Below are 18,829 nucleotides of genomic sequence, written 5' to 3'. Positions count from 1 at the left end.
AAATAACCCGAGAAAGAATAGGATCAAGAATCAAGCTGTCAGCTGCTACATTTCACACAGCAATACAACCAACTTGATTTATTTTATTGAGAGCGAAATTGAACTACTGCGTGTGAAGTCAAATGCACGTACACAAACACTGTTGTAAAACCTACATTTGCGATGCATTGCCTCTAAGCAGATAGCCTTGACAGATATGGTGCAATGCCCTCATGTTCAAACCATGCCAATGATAATCTAAACGTACCCTAAACAAAGACTCCTCTATGTTACAACCGCCTCTGTCATCTCCATTCAAGCCCGGATGCTGATTGCTCGTCGCCGTGTATAAGCCACTGCCCCTCCCCCCATTCTGATTTTTAAGCTTGTTTTCTTCCGCAATGTAATATTCCCCTACCGCGCATGCGCTTTAATAGTCATCTAATGCAAATATCACTGCGCCACAACAATCCAATGTAGCTAGAGTGGCAGGAATGATGCAACACATTTACGGAACTAGTATACAAGTCTATACATTCAGTTACAATTTAAAAAAAGAATTGTATTGAGACAATTTAACAAGACAGGACGTTTCCACTGCACTAGTCTGATTACCTGCTTGTGTTACTTCTTCATCCGACATGTTCGAGAACATTCCCACCGGCCGCAGAGTCGAGCGGAAAAGATGACGTCACCGGCTCTCTTTCTCTGTCTCTCTCTCTGTCTCTCTGTCTCTCTCTCTCTCGCTCTGTCTCTCTCTCTGTCTCTCTCTCTCTCTACCAATGACACCCAACAAGGTTCAAGAAGCAAAATACTCCCCATTCTCTTGTCTCTAAACAGAATTTAAAATATATACCTATTAATATATATATATTTTAAATACCACTAGAAATATGCATGCTAGTAAATAACGATGGTGATGCCAAAGCCTTTCTATCCGATTTTTTTTGTGTGTGAAATGTTTTAAAATGAGGTAAATCTGCTTGACATCACCCCCCCCCCCCCCCCGCCCCCCTCCTCCAGGGCTAAAGTGGACCACGTGACTGCTCTCCGCCAATGGGACAGACGTTTGGCATGTTTTTCTGCGTGTGGGGGGGGGGGTTTTCCTCCTTGGAGACGGACGGACTGTTTTCAAACCCACAGCAATACAACTGGAAAACAGACGTCAGGCTAATACAGCTACTGTTCATGTCCCAATCATTTCAGGAAAATTACTCTTTATATTCACGTTGTTCATATTCATGGATGAACACGAATGAACAAGCGGAAAACAAAACGCATTGGAAAAGGTAGGCAGAAAGTAAGATTTTTTTAATATATATATAGTATTTTTAAAACATTTGTCCAATGTATCAGAACCCAGTTAGCCATCTGGCTAGTTAGCAAGGTAGCTAACTTTTGGACGTAACTGCGTTCAAATAAATAATGTTATGACACAGCGGGGTAGTTTTTGAGTTTGTTACGATCATGTGTTTTAGATACACATGTGTATATTTAGTTACAGGCGTTTTTTTTTAATTGTGGTTAAGTTGTTGTTTTTTTGCGCAGAAGAATATGGAGAATTGTAACGTGTGTTGCTAGTGTCGAGGGCAAAACGGGTTGACAACTAGCTGGCTAGTTGGTTGGTTAGCTGGCTAGTTGGTTGGTTAGCTGGCTAGTTGGTTGGTTAGCTGGCTAGTTGGTTGGTTAGCTGGCTAGTTGGTTGGTTAGCTGGCTAGTTGGTTGGTTAGTTGGCTAGTTGGTTGGTTAGCTGGCTAGTTGGTTGGTTAGCTTCAGTTAGCCGATGTTCATAGCGACGGTAACGAGGTGGAACACGGCAATGGGGCTTTTCGCCTCAGCGGCCTTTTGTTTTATACTGGCTTGTTTTGTTCTCTAAACGTACCATGAGACTTCAAAATGTTCTCCAAACATACCATAAGACTTAAAAATGTTCTCTAAACGTACCATGCTGCACAGTAAATTGACCAGCTTATGTTCGCATGTTACGTTAGGAAACAAGCTGGTTAAGTCATTTTTACGGTGGCTAAGCTAACTCACATGACAAAAAAATTAAATAAATGTTTGCGCCCAACGTTACGTTAGGGCATGCTATTCTCTGAAAGCTAGCTTAACGCTAACTAAAATAGCTGCAGTTCTGTCCATATGCATTTTTATTAAAACTAAAATATTTGCCACATTGTATCTGTAATATGCACATTGTAGCAACAATGATTTGCAAAGCCACTGCACAGTCAAACGCGCTATCTGACACCTTTTACAGGCAACAGCAGCCAAGAATCTGGGGGTGTGTTGGAGATACAAAACTCTCGGTCTGTGGTGCGACCGTCCTTCGCTCTGGAAACCTTTTGTCTAAAAGGACGTATCAAGATATATATATATATACACACACACACACTCGGATCCTACGCAAAAGCAAGCCACTGGGTGCAGATGTGTCGCTGAAAATGACTTCAGACCATTCTCGTTCAATGACAATGACAGACGAAACTCCTTTTACAGGATTGTAGCCGATAATGGATGCAGAATGAACTGTTTCCCCCCCCCCATGATGAAATATCAAATCAAGGGTGATTTTCATTTCTACCCTCCCATGCTGTTGCAGTATTTTGTAAAGCCTAATATCAGTACAATTCAGGTTGGAATTGATATCACACTATTGTTTTCAGCGAGCCGGCAATGATAACACTGACTCTATGAATAGAGTTTCAAATAGGCCAACATTTTATTAAAAAATTATATTTTATATATGAAATCATATTTCTTACTAAATATGTCTCGAACCCTACCCTAAATAGTAAAAGCATAGCAACAATGTGTGTAATAAAGAACTTAATTACAGAAAGCATAGTGAATAAACCTTAGGTTTTCAGTCTTAATCACAAACATGTTGAAAACAACTACTAATCCTAATATATTTTACCAGTAATATTTGCTTACGGCATTTATTTGGCTCAATTACAGAATTCCGGTTTGAATGTCAAACACGGCGCTAATCAATATACTGAAATAAGTTCTGACCCTGACTTCAATGATCATGTCATTACATGTATTTAGTAGTCACGTGCCTTTTTATTTATCTCACTGTAATAGCCTAGCCTACCTACTATTTAGTACCAACCTACACCATGCCATTCACTACGAGGCCCATGAGACCAAGGTCCTTTCCGACTCCTCTTCGAGACCACAAAACATCACCACTTCTCAACGACAGTGACTCAATGACACTGAACTAAACACGACAAGTATCTCCTGGTTCAAGTGTAGCAGCTGGACAAAGATCAGCACGAGAGGAATAACAAATACAAGATGTCTAAGTAGCCTACTCTCTCCTATATATTCCGACCAGTCATTTGTTAACACTGTCACTCGCTTTCGATCTTGTAAGAAAGGATCAATATTTATCCTTTTTTTTTTCTTTTTTTTTTGTGTAGTCAAGATTACATTGCAATTTGACTTGTTTAGCGATTCTGATGCAGTGGTAGTGACTTGCAGTTTTATGAAGCAATTCACATATACATTTTTAATAGCAACCATATCACCTAGTCGACGTATGTTCCAGTTTGACATCTCGGTTCATCAGAAGCTTTAGCAACGACCAGCGAGCAATGGCAATGACTTGCAAATGCGTCTTGGACTCTCACAATGAGTATAATGCCATGTTTTGGGCTAATTGGGTAATTAATTTATCATTAAGGCCTTCAATATCATTAGTAAAATGGACATTTTTTAATTTATTTTCTTATATAGCTTTACCTGATTATGAAATAATTGGTAACTGGTTTCACAATAGCAGAGAATCATCTGTAGCACTGCTATTCAAGGCCTTGTAAAGAAAGGATGGCATTCCTATGCCTCTTGCAATGCCACGATAGTGGGGTTTGATTCTCGGGACCACTCGTACGTGTATGTACTCATGACTGTAAGTTGCATACATTTTATATTTAACCGTGTACATATTATACACCAGATTTCAACCCTCACTCAGAAGTGGACTAATGCCATTCCTGTGGAGATGGGAGACAAGAACAAAGCGACGATGTTTTTAAGAGTAGTGATGTTCAGTTTCGGTTGGAAATGGCCAGGGACTTCATGATCCGATATTACCACGATACTTAGGTGCCGATTTTCTATATGTATTGCGATTCGCTACGGTGATTTTTCTTAGTTTAGTTTTTTGTACATTTTATTTATTTATTTATTGCGATTCGATGTTCCAAACATATTGCTCACCATATGTCTGCTACTGAGGGACAAGAGAGAGCCATGAGAAAACAACACGTTTTGATCAGTCGTGGAAATAAGTGGTGAAAACAAACGGGCTCATTTTATTTCTCCACCCCTCCCCACCCATCACAGGCTTTTCTCTATTTCCATAGGCTACATCCATTGGTAGTTTGATACCACAGATGTCTTCCTGTGGAAATGGAGACATGACCAACTCAGGGGTCTTTCCCTGTCATATTTACTCGCCCTTACCTTATATCTGTTTACATACTGACCCATCTGTTGGTAGTTTGGATACCACAGATGTCAGTGTATGGTAGTTTGGATACCACAGATGTCAGTGTATGGTAGTTTGGATACCACAGATGTCAGTGTACGGTAGTTTGGATACCACATATGTCAGTGTATGGTAGTTTGGATACCACAGATGTCAGTGTACGGTAGTTTGGATACCACAGATGTCAGTGTATGGTAGTTTGGATACCACAGATGTCAGTGTATGGTAGTTTGGATACCACAGATGTCCGTGTACGGTAGTTTGGATACCACAGATGCCAGTGTACGGTAGTTTGGATACCACAGATGTCAGTGTACGGTAGTTTGGATACCACAGATGTCAGTGTATGGTAGTTTGGATACCACAGATGTCAGTGTAAGGTAGTTTGGATACCACAGATGTCAGTGTATGGTAGTTTGGATACCACAGATGTCAGTGTACGGTAGTTTGGATACCACAGATGTCAGTGTACGGTAGTTTGGATACCACAGATGTCAGTGTACGGTAGTTTGGATACCACAGATGTCAGTGTACGGTAGTTTGGATACCACAGATGTCAGTGTATGGTAGTTTGGATACCACAGATGTCAGTGTATGGTAGTTTGGATACCACAGATGTCAGTGTATGGTAGTTTGGATACCACAGATGTCAGTGTATGGTAGTTTGGATACCACAGATGTCAGTGTATGGTAGTTTGGATACCACAGATGTCAGTGTACGGTAGTTTGGATACCACAGATGTCAGTGTACGGTAGTTTGGATACCACAGATGTCAGTGTACGGTAGTTTGGATACCACAGATGTCAGTGTATGGTAGTTTGGATACCACAGATGTCAGTGTACGGTAGTTTGGATACCACAGATGTCAGTGTATGGTAGTTTGGATACCACAGATGTCAGTGTACGGTAGTTTGGATACCACAGATGTCAGTGTATGGTAGTTTGGATACCACAGATGTCAGTGTACGGTAGTTTGGATACCACAGATGTCAGTGTACGGTAGTTTGGATACCACAGATGTCAGTGTATGGTAGTTTGGATACCACAGATGTCAGTGTACGGTAGTTTGGATACCACAGATGTCAGTGTATGGTAGTTTGGATACCACAGATGTCAGTGTACGGTAGTTTGGATACCACAGATGCCAGTGTACGGTAGTTTGGATACCACAGATGTCAGTGTACGGTAGTTTGGATACCACAGATGCCAGTGTACGGTAGTTTGGATACCACAGATGTCAGTGTACGGTAGTTTGGATACCACAGATGCCAGTGTACGGTAGTTTGGATACCACAGATGTCCGTGTACGGTAGTTTGGATACCACAGATATCAGTGTACGGTAGTTTGGATACCACAGATGTCAGTGTACGGTAGTTTGGATACCACAGATGTCCGTGTACGGTAGTTTGGATACCACAGATATCAGTGTACGGTAGTTTGGATACCACAGATGTCAGTGTACGGTAGTTTGGATACCACAGATGTCAGTGTACGGTAGTTTGGATACCACAGATGTCAGTGTACGGTAGTTTGGATACCACAGATGTCAGTGTACGGTAGTTTGGATACCACAGATGTCAGTGTACGGTAGTTTGGATACCACAGATGTCAGTGTACGGTAGTTTGGATACCACAGATGTCAGTGTACGGTAGTTTGGATACCACAGATGTCAGTGTATGGTAGTTTGGATACCACAGATGTCAGTGTACGGTAGTTTGGATACCACAGATGTCAGTGTATGGTAGTTTGGATACCACAGATGTCAGTGTACGGTAGTTTGGATACCACAGATGTCAGTGTATGGTAGTTTGGATACCACAGATGTCAGTGTACGGTAGTTTGGATACCACAGATGTCAGTGTACGGTAGTTTGGATACCACAGATGTCAGTGTATGGTAGTTTGGATACCACAGATGTCAGTGTACGGTAGTTTGGATACCACAGATGTCAGTGTATGGTAGTTTGGATACCACAGATGTCAGTGTACGGTAGTTTGGATACCACAGATGCCAGTGTACGGTAGTTTGGATACCACAGATGTCAGTGTACGGTAGTTTGGATACCACAGATGCCAGTGTACGGTAGTTTGGATACCACAGATGTCAGTGTATGGTAGTTTGGATACCACAGATGCCAGTGTACGGTAGTTTGGATACCACAGATGCCAGTGTACGGTAGTTTGGATACCACAGATGTCAGTGTATGGTAGTTTGGATACCACAGATGTCAGTGTATGGTAGTTTGGATACCACAGATGTCAGTGTACGGTAGTTTGGATACCACAGATGTCAGTGTATGGTAGTTTGGATAGTAAATGCATACATGGATGGATTACTAGACCAGTCTACCACTACTGCCACCACCACCACTACTGCCACCACCACCACTACTGCCACCACCACCACTACTGCCACCACCACCACTACTGCCACCACCACCACTACTGCCACCACCACCACTACTGCCACCACCACCACTACTGCCACCACCACCACTACTGCCACGACTACTGCCACGACCACCACCACGACCACCACCACCACCACTACTGCCACCACCACCACTACTGCCACCACCACCACTACTGCCACCACCACCACTACTGCCACCACCACGACCACCACCACGACCACCACCACTACTACGACCACCACCACTACTACGACCACCACCACTACTACGACCACCACCACTACTACGACCACCACCACTACTACGACCACCACCACTACTACGACCACCACCACTACTACGACCACCACCACTACTACGACCACCACCACTACTACGACCACCACCACTACTACGACCACCACCACTACTACGACCACCACCACTACTACGACCACCACCACTACTACGACCACCACCACTACTACGACCACCACCACTACTACGACCACCAGTCCTCCACCACCACAACCACCAGTCCTCCACCACAACCACCAGTCCTCCACCACCAGTCCTCCACCACCAGTCCTCCCCCACTACCACCACCACCAGTCCTCCCCCACCACCACCAGTCCTCCCCCACCACCACCAGTCCTCCCCCACCACCACCAGTCCCCCACCGCCACCACTCCCCCACCACCCCACCAGTCCACCGCCACCAGTCCACCGCCACCAGTCCTCCACCTCCACCAGTCCACCTCCACCAGTCCTCCCCACCACCAGTCCACCAGTCCTCCCCCACCACCAGTCCTCCCCCACCACCAGTCCTCCCCCACCACCAGTCCTCCCCCACCACCAGTCCACCAGTCCTCCCCCACCACCAGTCCACCAGTCCTCCCCCACCACCAGTCCTCCCCCACCACCAGTCCTCCCCCACCACCAGTCCTCCCCCACCACCAGTCCTCCCCCACCACCAGTCCTCCCCCACCACCAGTCCTCCCCCACCACCAGTCCTCCCCCACCACCAGTCCTCCCCCACCACCAGTCCTCCCCCACCACCAGTCCTCCCCCACCACCAGTCCTCCCCCACCACCAGTCCTCCCCCACCACCAGTCCTCCCCCACCACCAGTCCTCCCCCACCACCAGTCCTCCCCCACCACCAGTCCTCCCCCACCACCAGTCCTCCCCCACCACCAGTCCTCCCCCACCACCAGTCCTCCCCCACCACCTCCACCAGTCCTCCCCCACCACCTCCACCAGTCCTCCCCCACCAGTCCTCCCCCACCAGTCCTCCACCACCACCACCAGTCTTCCACCACCACCACCAGTCTTCCACCACCACCACCAGTCTTCCACCACCACCACCAGTCTTCCACCACCACCACCAGTCTTCCACCACCACCACCAGTCTTCCACCACCACCACCAGTCCTCCACCACCACCACCAGTCCTCCACCACCACCACCAGTCCTCCACCACCACCACCAGTCCTCCACCACCACCACCAGTCCTCCACCACCACCACCAGTCCTCCACCACCACCACCAGTCCTCCACCACCACCACCAGTCCTCCACCCCCTCCACCAGTCCTCCCCCTCCACCAGTCCTCCCCCTCCACCAGTCCTCCACCACCACCACCAGTCCTCCCCCTCCACCAGTCCTCCACCACCACCACCAGTCCTCCACCACCACCACCAGTCCTCCACCACCACCACCACCAGTCCTCCACCACCACCACCACCAGTCCTCCTCCACCACCACCACCAGTCCTCCACCACCACCACCACCAGTCCTCCTCCACCACCACCACCAGTCCTCCTCCACCACCACCACCAGTCCTCCTCCACCACCACCACCAGTCCTCCACCACCACAGTAGTACATCTCTACAGTGCTCCTTGTAAAAGAGAGGTCAGCGTAGAGCCCTGCCAGTAGTAGGGTCCAGTCCACAACTACCACAGAGAATGTCCCCCAGTGGAAGAGGAGCATAGCCTCCCTCAACGAGCACCACCAGTCCCCCAGTGGAAGAGGAGCATAGCCTCCCTCAAGGAGCACCACCAGTCCCCCAGTGGAAGAGGAGCATAGCCTCCCTCAAGGAGCACCACCAGTCCCCCAGTGGAAAAGGAGCATAGCCTCCCTCAAGGAGCACCACCAGTCCCCCAGTGGAAGAGGAGCACCACCAGTCCCCCAGTGGAAGAGGAGCACCACCAGTCCCCCAGTGGAAGAGTAGCATAGCCTCCCTCAAGTTAGCACTGCCTAGCCGTTTACTACATTATATCCTAATGCATTGATCTTGGTTTTTATATATTGACTGTAGTCTGGTCCTCAAGCTATGAGTGACTTAGTGGGAACTTTGAAGAGCAAAGACTAATTTACTCATCCTCCTCTCATGACTTCATCGCTAACCATCTCATGACCTGTTGGGTCCTGTTCACTTGACCCCTGATAAGACAGTGTCTTTGTTCCCATAATAGAAGTTGTCGTTTGTGGCTGAGATCTCCTTCCCGTTAGTGATGGGGGGGGAATCAGACGGGTACATATCGTAATATTACTTTAGGTTGACATAGAGATATTTCATGTCAGTTATGATAGTTGTAGTTATATATTTTTATTTATTTATATATATATATAAAATTTATTTTTTGCTTCAAAATGGTCAACAAAATGTGTGTGGACGAAACCACCGTGCGCGCGCGCGTGTGTGTGTGGACGAAACCACCGTGTGTGTGTGTGGACGAAACCACCGTGTGTGTGTGTGGACGAAACCACCGTGTGTGTGGACGAAACCACCGTGTGTGTGTGTGAAACCACCGCGTGTGTGTGTGGACGAAACCACCGTGTGTGTGTGTGGACGAAACCACCGTGTGTGTGGACGAAACCACCGTGTGTGTGGACGAAACCACCGTGTGTGTGGACGAAACCACCGTGTGTGTGTGTGTGGACGAAACCACCGTGTGTGTGTGTGTGTGTGAAACCACCGCGTGTGTGTGTGGACGAAACCACCGTGTGTGTGGACGAAACCACCGTGCGCGCGCGCGTGTGTGTGTGGACGAAACCACCGTGTGTGTGGACGAAACCACCGTGTGTGTGTGTGTGTGTGTGTGTGTGTGTGTGTGTGTGTGTGTGTGTGTGAAACCACCACGTGTGTGTGTGGACGAAACCACCGTGTGTGTGTGTGGACGAAACCACCGTGTGTGTGTGTGGACGAAACCACCGTGTGTGTGTGTGGACGAAACCACCGTGTGTGTGTGTGGACGAAACCACCGTGTGTGTGGACGAAACCACCGTGTGTGTGTGTGGACGAAACCACCGTGTGTGTGGACGAAACCACCGTGTGTGTTATTTTTTTATTTTGTTATTTTTTTATTTAACCAGATATTCTAGTCGAGAACAAGTTCTAATTCACAACTGCGACCTGGCCAAGACAAAGCAAAGCAGTGAGACACAAACACAGAGTTACACATGGAGTAAACAAAACATAGTCGATAATACAGTAGAACAAAAGAAAACAAAGTATTTTGAGTGCAAGTGAGTTAAGGCAATAAATAGGCCATTGTGGCAAACTAATTACAATATAGCAATTAAACACTGGAATGGTAGATGTGCAGAAGATGAATGTGCAAGTAGAGATACTGGGGTGCAAAGGAGCAAAATAAATAAATACTGTATGGGGATGAGGTAGGTAGATGGGCTGTTTACAGATGGGTTATGTACAGGTGCATTGATCTGTGAGCTGCTCTGACAGCCGGTGCTTAAAGCTAGTGAGGGAGATATGAGTCTCCAGCTTCAGAGATTTTCACCATTCGTTCCAGTCATGGGCAGCAGAGAACTGGAAGGAGAGACGACCAAAGGAGGAATTGGCTTTGGGGGTGACCAGTGAGATATACTTGCTGGAGTGCGTGCCTACGAGTGGATGCTGCTATGGTGACCAGTGAGATGAGGCGGGGCTTTACCTAGCAGAGACTTGTAGATAACCTGTAGCCAGTGGGTTTGGCGACCAGTATGAAGCGAGGGCCAACCAACGAGAGCGTACAGGTCGCAATGGTGGGTAGTATATGGGGTTTTGGTGACAAAACGGATTGCACTGTGATAGACTGCATCCAATTTGTTGAGTAGAGTGTTGGAGGCTATTTTATAGACATCACCGATGTCGAGGATGATCAGTTTTACGAGGGTATGTTTGGCAGCATGAGTGAAGGATGCTTTGTTGCATATAGGAAGCCAATTCTAGTTTTAATTTTGGATTGGAGATGCTTAATGTGAGTCTTGAAGGAGAGTTTACAGTCTAACCAGACACCTAGGTATTTGTAGTTGTCCACGTATTCTAAGTCAGAACTGTCCAGAGTAGTGATGCTGGACAGGCGGGCAGGTGCAGGCAGCGATCGGTTGAAGAGCATGCATTTAGTTTTACTTGTGTTTAAGAGCAGTTGGAGGCCACGGAAGAAGAGTTGTATGGCATTGACACTCGTCTGGAGGTTAGTTAACACGGTGTCCAAAGAAGGGCCAGAAGTATACAGAATGGTGTCGTCTGCGTAGAGGTGGATCAGAGAATCACCAGCAGCAAGAGCAACATCATTGATGTATACAGAGAAGAGAGTCGGCCCGAGGATTGAACCCTGTGGCACACCCATAGAGACTGCCAGAGGTCCAGACAACAGGCCCTTCGATTTGAACTCTATCAGAGAAGTTGGTAAACCAGGCGAGGCAATCATTTGAGAAACCAAGGCTGTCGAGTCTGCCAATAAGAATGTGGTGATTGACAGAGTCGAAAGCCTTGGCCAGGTCGATGAAGACGGCTGCACAGTAATGTCTCTTATCGATGGCGGTTATGTCATTTAGGACTTTGAGCGTGGCTGAGGTGCACCCATGACCAGCGGGTTGCTGTGGAGGGTGCAGGGCAACATACCGGGGTAGGGGCAGCCAGATGGAAAGCATGGCCAGCCGTAGAGAAATGCTTATTGAAATTCTCAATTATAGGGGATTTATCGGTGTTGACAGTGTTTCCTTGCCTCAGAGCAGTGGGCAGCTGGGAGGAGGTGCTCTTATTCTCCATGGACTTGACAGTGTCCCAGAACTTTTTTGAGTTAGTACTACAGGATGCAAATGTCTGTTAGGAAAGTTAAGGCTAGGCTTTTTAAAACTGCCTTTGTCTATTTGTTCCCAACTTCCCTGAAAAGTTGCATATCACGGGGGCTATTCGATGCTAATGCAGAACGCCACAGGATGTTTTTGTGCTGGTCAAGGGCATACAGGTCTGGAGTTGAACCAATGACCATCTATTCCTAGTTCAATTTTTTTTGAATGGGGCATGCTTATTTAAGATGGTGAGGAAGGCACTTTTAAAGAATAGCCAGGCATCATCTACTGACGGGATGAGGTCAATGTCATTCCAGGATACCCCGGCCAGGTCAATTAGAAAGGCCTGCTCGCAGAAGTGTTTTAGGGAGCGTTTGACAGTGATTAGTGGAGGTCGTTTGGTCACAGACCCATTACGGATGCAGGCAATGAGGCAGTGATTGCTGAGAGCTTGATTGAAAACAGCAGAGGTGTATATGAAGGGCGACTTAGTTAGGATGCCATCTATGAGGGTGCCCGTGTTTACGGATTTGGGGTTGTACCTGGTAGGTTCATTGATAATTTGTGTGAGACTGAGGGTATCAAGCTTGGATTGTAGGATGGCTGGGGTGTTAAGCATGTCCCAGTTTAGGTCACCTAGTAGCACGAGCTCAGAAGATAGATGGGGGGGCAATCTATTCACATATGGTATCGAGGGCACAGCTGGGGGGAGAGGGAGGTCTATAGCAAGCGGCAACAGTGAGAGACTTGTTTCTGGAAAGGTGAATTTTTAGAAGTAGAAGCTCGAATTGTTTGGGTACAGACCTGTATAGTCAGACAGAACTCTGCAGGCCATCTTTGTAGTAGATTGCACCACCGCCCCCTTTGGCAGTTCTATCTTGGCGGAACATTTTATAGTTTGCAATGGCGATTTTATAGTTTTTGGTGGTTTTCCTAAGCCAGGATTCAGACACGGCTAAGACATCTGGGTTGGCAGTGTGCTAAAGCAGTGAGTAAAACACACTTAGGGAGGAGGCTTCTAATGTTAACATGCATGAAACCAAGGCTTTTACGGTTACAGAAGTCAACAAATGAGAGCACCTGGGGAATAGGAGTGGAGCTTGGCACTGCAGGGCCTGGATTAACCTCTACATCACCAAAGGAACAGAGGAGGAGTAGGATAAGGGTACGGCTAAAGGCTATAAGAACTGGCCGTCTAGCACGTTCAGAACAGAGAGTAAAAGGAGCAGGTTTCTGGGCACGATAGCATAGATTCAAAGCATAGTGTACAGACAAAGGTAAGGTAGGATGTGAATACATTGGAGGTAAACCTAGGCATTGAGTAATGACGAGAGAGATATAGTCTCTAGAGATGTTTAAACCAGGTGATGTCATTGCATATGTAGGAGGTGGAACAACATGGTTGGTTAAGGCATATTGAGCAGGGCTAGAGGCTCTACAGTGAAATAAGACCGTAATCACTAACCAGGACAGTAATGGACGAGGCATATTGAGCAGGGCTAGAGGCTCTAGAGTGAAATAAGACGTAATCACTAACCAGGACAGTAATGGACGAGGCATAATGAGCAGGGCTAGAGGCTCTACAGTGAAATAAGTCAGTAATCACTAACCAGGACAGTAATGGACGAGGCATATTGAGCAGGGCTAGAGGCTCTACAGTGAAATAAGACAGTAATCACTAACCAGGACAGTAATGGACGAGGCATATTGAGCAGGGCTAGAGGCTCTACAGTGAAATAAGACAGTAATCACTAACCAGGACAGTAATGGACAAGGCATATTGATATTAGAGAGAGGCATGCGTAGCCAAGTGAAAACAAAACGACTGTGTGTGTGTGGACAAAACGACTGTGTGTGTGGACAAAACGACTGTGTGTGTGGACAAAACGACTGTGTGTGTGGACAAAACGACCGTGTGTGTGTGGAAATCTAAAATCGGTCTGTTCAAGTTTCTAAGTAATGTAGATCTAGGCCCGTGGCTTGGACAAGTCTCTCTATCCTAAGAAGAAGAATCATCTGTTCTACATGAAACTCTCAGCCAGCTCTGTTTTTGAGACCACATTCATGACATTTGGGCCGATTCATTTAAGTGATGATGACGACGACGATGATGCAGTTGTAAGCAACTCAGAGTGATACATTCACGCGGTCTCACCAAGCAGTCGTTTCCTGTGATATTTAGTTGTGTTACACACAGGAAAGAAACTCGAGCCTCTGTCTCATTCCTAGTTTCTCTCTGATGACATAACAACCTACAAGGTTTTTGAACACGTGTTTTTTTGCTTCTGAGGGAAATCCCGTGAAACTATAATTTTTTTAAAAGTTTTTTTTTATGTCAAGTTAGCCTGATTTTTTTTTTATTTTTGCTTCTTTTTATATCATTGACTAGACATATATGTCTAATTCTCTGTATTCTAAGTCTTTCTGTTATTCACATTTGTCAAGCGACAACAGTTATTGTTTTGAACCAAGACACCCCCCCCCCCCCAGTAACATTTGATTGCAGACGATTTGTGTGTCTTACTGGGCTAGCTTCAAACATAACTTGGAGATTGAAAACGAGTCGACGGAGACTCTTTGTCTTGCTCCACTTCTGAGAGACGACACAGGTCAAAGCACAACTGAACCAGAGGAATTTGTTGATCTCCGCCGTGCTATAGGCGTCACTACAGACCCGAGTTCGATCCCGGGTCTGTATCACAACGGGCCGTGATCGGGAGTCCGATAGGGCGGCTCAGAATTGACCCAGCGGCGTCCGGGTTAAGGGGACTTTTAGCAAGTGGAGCTTTACTTGGCTCATTTAGTGACTCTTTGTAAGCAGGCCAGGCGCCTGCAGGCTGACCTCGGTCGTCAGGTGAACGGTGTTTCCTCCGACACATTGGTGCGGCTGGCTTCCCGGGTTAAGTGGGCTGGTGTTAAGTGCGGTTTGGTGGGTCATGTTTTCGCAGCAATGAGACGAGATCGAAAGTAGGGGAAGAAAAAGCAGGTAAAATACAAAATATTCTGAAATAACATCATCACTCCCCTTATGTCCCAGGAGTTCAGGTGGACCACTTTTTGACACACACACACAAACACACACACACAGGTACAGGAGTATGGTTGGGGTGGACAGTGTTTGACAGCCATCGTCAATGGCAACGTCACAAACGATGGATTAGCATATTGTTGAGTGTGACTGCTCCTCCTGTAGTCTGGCAGCGCAACACAGCGACCATACCAAAAACCGGCCTATTCCCTATGTAGGCCTGATACGTTTCCAAACGTACGAGGGAGGTAGATTATTATTAACATAATGAAAGAGAGCGGTGTACGAAGAGTGTCGACGGCAACGCAGAATGTCAGATGACGTCTAATGGGTGTTTCCCCCCCCCCCCAGACACACTGTTTCTCCCCCCCCCCCCCCCCAGACACACTTAATCCGGAGAGAGAATGAACAATTGTAAGATAGACTAATCATATAGGAAATAAAAAGTTGTTTTAAAAAAATGTAAGTATACGTTTCTACTTTACTTAACCAAATGTATTTAGCCTTACACTTATCTTTGAGAAATCCCTCCTGGCAAACCAAACAGCCAATAATATAGGCCTGAATAGTGATGCACCGATGTGGTGTTTTTGGCCGATATCCCATATGAAGCATTCAAGTACAGTTAAATAGTTAAAACACACGGACACCGCGGTCTAAGGCACTGCATCTCAGTCACTACAGTCCCTGGTTCGAATCCAGGTTGTATCGCATCCGGCCGTGATTGGGAGTCCCCGTAGGGCGGCGTACAATTGGGCCCAGCGTCGTTAGTGTGTGGCCCGGGTAGGCCGTCATTGTAAATAAGAATTTGTTCTTAACTGACTTGCCTAGTTAAATAAAGGTTACACACACCACACTGACCCAGAAGTTATTTTGTTGTCAATTACGTATGTCCCCATTACCACATAAAACATAATCTAAACCTTATTTCTTTCACGTACTTGCTGTGCTGTTTCATTGTTCAGTCGTTTCATTCTCAACCAGGATTTCATCATAAACGCCAAGCAGTGAGGTTTCAGCTCTGTCTGTCTGTGGCCTCTCTTTCCTCAGTGCGCGTTTCCATTTTGTCCAGCTGTTTGCATCGAAGTAGCGGTCCTTGTACCTAGCATATGGCGACACCGTGGCGACACCGTAAGGAGGCTCAGAGAATCACTTGTTCACTTGCCTCGAGTACTTTTTTTTTTTTGTACGTTTTGAACCCTACAGTCTTGTGTTGGCAGTTTTGTTGATCAGGCTTCAATGCCATGACAGAGTCTGTTGCAGACACAGTTGATGAGCTTGTTTCTCCAGTCAGTTGTCCGAATGGCGCGAAGTGTGTTTTCATGTTTCAAATCATGTTCTGAAATGGCAGCAACGGTATGAGAACCAGTAACATTCTTGAGCAATACGGCTTTCCTCAGTACGAAGTCCTCCGGTCGATCCACAGTGCTGTCAGACTCCGTATGCTCATGGGGAAAATGTCAGTCGCGAAGCTAATAGCAAGGACGCTACTAGTAGCTTAGTAGCTAAGCTTAGCTTAGCTTTGTACGTTTTGAACAATACTGTGTAACGTCTGAAAAATAGCATGTAGCAGGGCTCGACCAGTCGATTGGTCAAGGCCAAAGAATTCCATTATCAATGTGTTGTGAAGCTAATCATTAAGGATTAGGCACAATTTTGGAATTGGCGGTTTGCCTTCAAAATAAAAGTCCCTATTTTGAAAGTGATGCAGAAGGTTACAATTGGTGGAAACATGCCATATTTAGACTTGATAATGTTAAACAAGGTTTGAATGTGAAGCAATGAAATGGGGTATCGGTGACACCCACAGAACACAACTGTGAAGAGTTTACGCAAATATTAGCGTTGTAGCTTTTTATCGCGGGACTGTGACTGTGTGAAATCACCTCCCCAGTCAGCCAATTGAGTGTATTGACATTCATATTGCACTGTACAGCTTTACCTAAGGATTGAGGATAAATGAAATGGGGTGTCAGTCTACTCAATACACAAGATATTTTTTCCCCCCCAATGTCCTCAGAGTTATCAGACTTCAAAACATCCACGCAGTATTGTTTTTCCTCTGGAATAGTGTTAAATACAAACGTGCGCTGAGTACAACAGGTGTAGGTGGACCTTACAGTGAAATGCTGAATGCAACAGGTGTAGTAGACCTTACAGTGAAATGCTGAATACAACAGGTGTAGGTGGACCTTACAGTGAAATGCTGAATACAACAGGTGTAGTAGACCTTACAGTGAAATGCTGAATACAACAGGTGTAGTAGACCTCACAGTGAAATGCTGAATACAACAGGTGTAGTAGACCTCACAGTGAAATGCTGAATACAACAGGTGTAGTAGACCTCACAGTGAAATGCTGAATACAACAGGTGTAGGTAGACCTCACAGTGAAATGCTGAATACAACAGGTGTAGTAGACCTTACAGTGAAATGCTGAATACAACAGGTGTAGTAGACCTTACAGTGAAATGCTGAATACAACAGGTGTAGTAGACCTCACAGTGAAATGCTGAGTACAACAGGTGTAGTAGACCTTACAGTGAAATGCTGAATACAACAGGTGTAGTAGACCTTACAGTGAAATGCTGAATACAACAGGTGTAGTAGACCTTACAGTGAAATGCTGAATACAACAGGTGTAGTAGACCTTACAGTGAAATGCTGAATACAACAGGTGTAGTAGACCTTACAGTGAAATGCTGAATACAACAGGTGTGGTAGACCTTACAGTGAAATGCTGAATACAACAGGTGTAGTAGACCTTACAGTGAAATGCTGAATACAACAGGTGTAGTAGACCTCACAGTGAAATGCTGAATACAACAGGTGTAGTAGACCTTACAGTGAAATGCTGAATACAACAGGTGTAGTAGACCTCACAGTGAAATGCTGAATACAACAGGTGTAGGTAGACCTCACAGTGAAATGCTGAATACAACAGGTGTAGTAGACCTTACAGGGAAATGCTGAATACAACAGGTGTAGTAGACCTCACAGTGAAATGCTGAATACAACAGGTGTAGTAGACCTTACAGGGAAATGCTGAATACAACAGGTGTAGTAGACCTTACAGTGAAATGCTGAATACAACAGGTGTAGGTAGACCTTACAGTGAAATGTTTACTTACAGGCTCTAACCAATAGTGCAGAAAAAGCTATTAGGTGAACAATAGGTAAGTAAAGAAATAAAACAACAGTAAAAAGACAGGCTATATACACAGTAGAGAGGCTATAAAAGTAGCAAGGCTACATACAGACACCAGTTAGTCAGGCTGAGGTAGTATGTACATGTAGATATGGTTAAAGTGACTATGCATATATGATGAACAGAGAGTAGCAGCAGCATTAAAGAGGGTGTTGGCGGGTGGTGGGACACAATGCAGATAGCCCAGTTAGCCAATGTGCAGGAGCACTGGTTGGTCAGGCCAATTGAGGTAGTATGTACATGAGTGTATAGTTAAAGAGGCTATGCATATAAGATAAACAAAGAGTAGCAGCAGTGTAGAAGAGGGGTTGGGGGGGATCTCAATGCAAATAGTCAGGGTAACCATAGGTTACATGTTAAGAGTCTTGTGGCTTGGGGGTAAAAATGTTGAAGTCTTTTTATCCTAGACTTGGCACTCCGGTACCGCTTGCCATGCGGTAGAAGAGAGAACAGTCTATGGCTGGGGTATCTGTCAATTTTTAGGGCCTTCCTCTGACACTGCCTGGTATAGAGGTCCTGGATGGCAGGAAGCTTGGCCCCAGTGAAGTACTGGGCCGTACGCACTACCCTCTGTCGTGCCTTGCGGTCGGAGGCCGAGCAGTTGCCATACCAGGCGGTGATGCAACCAGCTTTCTGTTGCAG

General features: G+C 46.0%; 1 protein-coding gene across 4 annotated transcripts in view; it reads left to right on the top strand.

The window, feature by feature from the left end:
- The first annotated feature begins 897 nt into the window (after nt 1-897).
- The window catches only part of LOC110531046 (ankyrin repeat domain-containing protein 12), a 60,048-nt gene continuing 42,116 nt past the window's right edge, over nt 898-18,829 (top strand). The window contains exon 1 of one of the 4 annotated variants that reach the window (XM_090182936.1): nt 898-1,279. The gene's annotated coding sequence lies outside the window, so the exon portion shown is untranslated. The remainder of the gene's footprint in view (nt 1,280-18,829) is intronic. The other 3 variants (XM_036986658.2, XM_036986656.2, XM_036986657.2) reach the window with 3 other exon arrangements.

This window comes from Oncorhynchus mykiss, chromosome 8, assembly GCF_057628025.1.
Source record: "Oncorhynchus mykiss isolate SJ-2025 chromosome 8, ASM5762802v1, whole genome shotgun sequence".
Taxonomy (NCBI): Eukaryota; Metazoa; Chordata; class Actinopteri; order Salmoniformes; family Salmonidae; genus Oncorhynchus; species Oncorhynchus mykiss.
The sequence above is the reverse complement of the archived record's forward strand: the minus strand, read 5'-3'. Positions and strand labels throughout refer to the sequence as shown.